We start from the raw sequence: 7,216 nt of genomic DNA, 5'->3' as shown, positions 1-7,216 counted from the left end.
GTGAATGTGCACATCAATTTACAAAAATACTCATCATAAACGTTGATAAAATTTACAACAGTTATTGAAAGAATTATAGATATACTTCTCTTTAATGCAACCGCTGTGTCAGATTTCAAAATAGCTTTACGGAGAAAGCACATTTTTCAATATTCTGAGTACATAGCTCGCCATCAAAGCAAGCTATACAGATACCCGCCAAGTTCTGGGGTCAACTAAACTCAGAATTAGTATTATAAATATTCTCTTACCTTTGCTGATCTTCGTCAGAATGCACTCCGACTGCTACTTCCACAAGAAATGTTCTTTTTGTTCGAAATACTCCATACTTATGTCCAAATACCTCTGTTTTGTTCGTGCATTCAGATGACTATCCAAAGGCATAATGCACAAGCGTAAATCCAGACACAAAAAGTCAAATAGTTCCATTACCATTCGTAGAAACATGTCAAACATTGTTTACAATCAATCCTTAGGGTCTTTTTAACCTCAAATGTCGATAATATTCCAACCGGACAATAGCGTATTCATTCAAGAAGAAAAAGAAGGAACGGCGCGCTAGCGGGCTCGCGCATCACCAAGTCCTTTGTCCATAGGCAGTCCAATCATTGACTGAGCTACTATATTCTGCCCAGTAACAGGAGAAGGATGAAACACGTTTCTAAAGGCTGTTGACAGCCAATGGAAGCCTTAGGAAGTGCAACGTGACCCCACAGACACTGTAGTTTCGATAGGGATTCAAAAGAAGAACTACAATTCCCAGATTTCCCACTTCCTGGTTGGATTTTTCTCAGGTTTTTGCCTGCCATATGAGTTCTGTTATACTCACAGACATCATTCAAACAGTTTTAGAAACTTCAGAGTGTTTTCTATACAAATCTACTAATAATATGCAAATATTTGACTCTGGGCCCGAGTATTAGGCAGTTTACTCTGGGCACGCTTTTCATCCGAAAATGAAAATACTGCCCCCTATACCTTAAAAAGTTATGAAATGATATGCCTTACATGCTGACCACACCGCTTACGTCACAAAAATAAATGGACACATACAGTACATGCTATTCAATCATTGCACCCACACTGCTTTTGCTTGCCAACAAGCATCTGCATTGCTAAACGCTAAAATAGAAGTCAGTTCTATTTGTGCAAGTCCTGCCTCTCCCATCTTCTCATTGGTTTATAGAAGCATATACCCATGTGCCATCTCCTCATTGGTTATACCCACATGGGTGATTGAAAGATGTACTGAGGTCAGTAGGTCGTTTGTGGTAATACACCTTATTATGAAAGTTAGATGCCAATCACCATATAAAGTCCAAAGAAGAAAAGCCTCGAAGGAGGAGAGATGACTAGAAACAATTCGGTTGACAGCTTTATGTGTAGATTAATTGTTGGAGTAGTTGACCTTGTGCATTTCAGATAAAATAACAACTCAATGTGTATATCCCAGGACAAATTAGCTAGCAACAGCAAGCTAGCTAAATAGGACAAATTAGCTAGCAACTGCAAGCTAGCTAAATTGCCATAAATGTTTAATGCTTTTCGACTTGTCCCCTAATTAATATAATTGGTTCAGAGTTTGTTTTGATATTTCAACCTGCGTGTTGTGATTGCGTTTGATGTGGGGGGACCAAATCAATTTGCGCATGATGACGTCTTTCAAGCTGTCAGGCGCTTTGGCAGCAAGAGCCTCTGGGTGGATGCTGCAGTGCACCCAAGTGGCGTTGGGAGCAACTGCTTGCACGCGCGTTACCACTCCACTATGTCTCCCTGTCATGGCTTTTGCGCCATCAGTACAGATACCAACACATCTTGATCACCAAAGTCCATTTGATGTCACAAGCTGTCCAATATCCTGTCCTGTTGTCCTGGTTTCCAGTGGTTTGCAGAAGAGGATGTCTTCCTTAATTGACCCCACATAAAATTAACGGACATATACCGGGAGCTATGCCAGGGGGTACAAAGACTATTGGGTAAAACATGCCAATGATCGTTTTGAAAGACTAACACAGTTGGAAAGCCTAAAACCAAAAGTGAAAGAAATGCAGAATATGTGCCATCATGCTTTACCCAATACTCACCATTAGGGAAGGCATTACTGGACATTATCAGGAAGCACTGGTACATTACTGATACTGACCCACAATTGAAACCCATTTTTAAATATCGACCACGTATGGTTTTCAAAAGACCTCCAAACTTGAGAGAGATTGTGGAAAGTGGAAACTTTTTTGGACATGGTTCCGGAGGGTAATTACAAATGTGGCCAATGTGCTCAATGCAGCTTTACGTACCAATGCAACTGATTTACACGCATGACAAAGATTTAAGATCAAGGGCCTGCATACTTCCATGTCCGCCAATGTCATGTACATGTTGAAATGTCCTTGTGATCTGTCTTACATAGCGAAAACCCGTAGAAGCCTTAAGACAAGGATCAGTGAGCACCGCAGCATTATACGGGCAGGTGAGACAAAAAGTCCTGCCTTATGCAACTATAGGCCTGTGAAGTGGAGCAGAGCATGCTGGGCGATCTCCAGCTCAGAGAAGAAGATCAGCTGGAGATAAGTCAAGTGAAAGTTCCAGATATCCTTGTGTTTTTCCACCAGTTAGCTTTCATTGTGTTAGCCAATGCCAGTGTGTGTCCTTGTTGATAACACACACACACACGTTGGTTGAAGCAAGTTGCCACATCACTAAGTGCCTTAGACCATCCATACTACATAGTGTACACTGTGCGGTGCTGCTCCGAGCCGGTGCATCTTTAGCGTTATTAAACCACCTCAACTGGAATCCTTCCTGTCTGTCATCTGTGCCCTTACCAGCACATGGGAGAGAACACATAAAGTAAAACCAAACCTAAAGAATATACAGTCTACCAAGTTCTCACTTACAATGCAGCTGCTGTTGTTAGTAGCCTACAGTTGACCAGACTGAAAAATGGTCTTGTTTCCATGCAATACAGCATGTCAGATCGCTAGTGTTTAGCTGTATCGGCTGCTTCATTTACGGGAGAGTTTTTGCTTCTGTCTGTGATGCGCTATCAGGCTTGCTAAATAAATACCGGAGGAAAGTGGAGAGCACGACTTGTGTTTGGTGCATTGTGCCTGGAGCGCGCGACCTGCAATTTCCGTGATTGATTTTATTTTATTAGGATCTCTTTTAGTCCTCATTTGGACTAATCTTCCAAGAGTCCTTAAACACTAAAATACAATTTGTAATACGATCACATTTTCACATATATCACACTGTTACAAACAGACATAATACACTGACATATTGACCAGATAAATACTCTAACAGTCTGAAATGATAGATTGATTCCTTCATCTACAAGTCTCACTCAACTTTGAAATGTATTATATTTAAATGGTTCTGAAGTATTGTTTGAATTGATATATTGAAAGGTTTGTGGTTTTCCCAGATAAATTGCTCAATTTCTTTATTAAATGTTATTTTGCCTATTTCCTAAACCAATAGCATTGAGCATGACTACAACAGAAGAACCATATCTCCACCTTAAAACAATCCTTGCTGCTTTGTTCTGTGCAATCTGCAGCCTCCTAATTTCAATTGATGATGCATTTACCCAGACCATAGAACAGTAGTTCACCTGACTCCCAATTAATGCTTGGGTTGTTTGCTTAAGAATCATTCCCGGTAAATATTTAGCTATCCTTCTGATCATGCATGCTGTTTTTGCATAGATGTTTTTATTTATTTAACAAGGCAAGTCAATTAAGAACAAATTCTTATTTAGAATGACGGCCTACACCGGCCAAACCCAGACGACGCTGGGCCAATTGTGCACCACCCTGTGGAACTCCCAATCACAGCCGGTTGTGATACAGCCTGGATTCAAACCAGGGTGTCTGTAGTGACACCTCAGTCACTGAGATGCAGTGCCTTAGACCACTGCGCCACTCAGTTATTTGAGACGACCATGATAAGCAGTTGTCTAGCTGCACCCCTAGTAGTTTGGTTTCTGAATCTGATTGGTTAAGACACACCAAGAGCCTGCAGTGGCATTCTGATGTGGACAGAGAAATTCTGCACCAGTGGACACATCATGAGGCAAATCAACACTTTGTTCCTCTTTTTAACGCTTTGCATCAATATATTTTTTTTACCCAAATCAAAAGTGATTTAAAAGTGCTGTGGCACATGCCACCCCACCACACATTTTCCTGCTGCCCTGTACCACATTAGTACAGAATCTATAATTGATCTGTGTCTGTGCTGCAGCGCTCTATGGACTTCTGATCTCTGGACCCAGGGCCCATAATTTGACCCTGGTTAGGTCATGTGGTCAGAAAAAAGTATAAACCCTCTACAATTCTTCCAATGTTGCAGTTTTGGTCAAGCATATCAATGATGTGACCTTCTGTCTGGTACCAACACACACACACACACACACACACACACACACACACACACACACACACACACACACACACACACACACACACACACACACACACACACACACACACACACACACACACATACTCAATAAACACGATCACAGCACACACACAAACACACACACACTCAAGCACATACTTGGCTTGGGCCACCATAACTAAACTCAGGAGGGTTATGATGTGCAGCCAGTTGTCAGTGCATATTTCAGTCTGTGAGAAGAGAAAGTCAGGAAAATTCTCATAACCTTTTCAGCATTCGTAAACCCCTGACATTCTGGGTTTTGCTAGAAACAACACAGGAATCTTCTGATCTCTGGACATCTTGCAGGGAGGGCCCAGAAAAAAGTATAAACCCTCTCCATTTTGAGGGTTCTTTGTATCGTTTGCCCTCCAGAGGAATTCATAGACTTTTAAACAATTCTTTAAAATGTTGCAGTTTTGGTCAAGCATAACAATGGTGTGAACTTTTGTCTGGTACCAACACTTACGCACACACACACGCCCGCACGCACGCACGCACACTCGCAAACACACTCACACTCAAGCACATACTTGGCTTGGGCCACCATAGCTAAACTCGGGAGGGTTATGATGTGCAGCCAGTTGTCAGTGCGTATTTCAGTCTTTGAGAAGAGAAAGTCAGGAAAATGGTCAGAACTTGGGTTTTGCTAGAAACAAAACAGAAATCTAACAGCATAGGTTACAGTAACCAGCAATAAACCAAAAACCTGTTTGTAATTCTATTTCAGTGAGAATATTTTTAATTTTTTTTAAAGGGGTGGATCAGCTTTAATACTGCGGAAAAATTGTTGCTTCCATCAATGTAATTGTCTGCATCATTTCCAATCCCCCATATATTTTGGGAGTAAATATATATATATATCCACACACATACATACATACCCATATACAGTTGAAGTCAGAAGTTTACATACACCTTAACCAAATACATTTAAACTCAGTTTTTCACAATTCCTGATATTTAATCCAAGTAAAAATTCCCTGTCTTAGGTCAGTTAGGATCACCGCTTTATTTTAAGAATGTGAAATGTCAGAATAATAGTAGAGAGAATGATTTATTTCAGCTTTTATTTCTTTCATCATATTCCCAGTGGGTCAGATGTTTACATACACTCAATTAGTATTGGGTAACATTGCCTTTAAATTGTTTAACTTGGGTCAAACGTTTTGGGTAGCCTTCCACAAGCTTCCCACAATAAGTTGGGTGAATGTTGGCCCATTCCTCCTGACAGAGCTGGTGGAACTGAGTCAGGTTTGTAGGCCTCCTTGCTCGCACACGCTTTTTCAGATCTGCCCACCAATTTTCTGTAGGTTTGAGGTCAGGGCTTTGTGATGGCCATTCCAATATCTTGACTTTGTTGTCCTTAAGCCATTTTGCCACAACTTGGAAGTATGCTTGATGTCATTGTCCATTTGGAAGACCCATTTGTGACCAAGCTTTAACTTCCTGACTGATGTCTTGAGATGTTGCTTCAATATATCCACATAATTGTTCTTCCTCATGATACCATCTATTTTGTGAAGTGAACCAGTCCATCCTGCAGAAAAGCCCCTCCATAACATGATGCTGCCACCCCCGTGCTTCACGGTTGGGATGGTGTTCCTCGGCTTGCAAGCCTCCCCCTTTCTCCTCCAAACATAACGATGGTCATTATGCAGCCTTTCAGCAGCCTTTCAGCTTATGTCGATATAGATACTTTTGTACCTGTTTCCTCCAGAATCTTCAGAAGGTCCTTTGCTGTTGTTCTGGGATTGATTTGCACTTTTCGCACTAAAGTACGTTCATCTCTAGGAGACAGAATCTCCTTCCTGAGAGGTATGACAGCTGCGTGATCCCATGGTGTTTATACTTGCATACTGTTGTTTGTACAAATGAACATGGTAACTTCAGGTGTTTGGAAATTGCTCCCAAAGATGAACCAGACTTGTGGAGGTCTACAATTTTTGGAGGTCTTGGCTGATTTATTTTGATTTTCCCATGACGTCAAGCAAAGAGGCACTGAGTTTGAAGGTAGGCCTTGAAATACATCCACAGGTACATCTCCAATTGACTCAAATTATGTCAATTATCAGAAGCTTCTAAAGCCATGACATCATTTTCTGGAATATTCCAAGCAGTTTAAAAGCACAGTCAACTTTGTGTATGTAAACTTCTGACCCACTGGAATTGTGATACAGTGAATTATAAGTGAAATAATATGTCTGTCAACAATTGTTGGAAAAATTACTTGTGTCATGCACAAAGTAGATGTCCTAACCAACTTGCCAAGACTATAGTTTGTTAACAAGAAATTTGTGGAGTGGTTGAAAAACAAGTTTTATTGACTCCAACCTAAGTGGATGTCATCATTCGACTTCAATTGTATATATGTATACATAAACATTCATACATATATACATACTTGTTTTAGAATATTCCTTTATTATTACCCGCAAACCCTACCACCCCTCCCACAATTGGAGTAAACTAATAAACAATAACACTTAGGCTTCCACCTTCAGTTTATACATATTATACACATTTTACAGATACAATCTATTGTACAATAGTTATATTTTGTTTGTTTTTAGTCCATCCTCTATTTCTGATGGCCATCCAGTTTAATTTCTATTTGTAACTGTGATATTTCACAACATTTCTGACATATATACATTTTACAGACCCCGTATGTTATAGATTGGTTATCTTGTTGTTATTAGTCCCACCCTTCAGCTCTATTCAACCCCTCATCTATCTCTTAACACCATCCATTTTGGGTTTCTATTTG

This window comes from Salmo salar, chromosome 20 (genome assembly GCF_965601325.2).
Source record: "Salmo salar chromosome 20, fSalSal1, whole genome shotgun sequence".
Classification (NCBI taxonomy): Eukaryota; Metazoa; Chordata; class Actinopteri; order Salmoniformes; family Salmonidae; genus Salmo; species Salmo salar.
The sequence above is the reverse complement of the archived record's forward strand: the minus strand, read 5'-3'. Positions refer to the sequence as shown.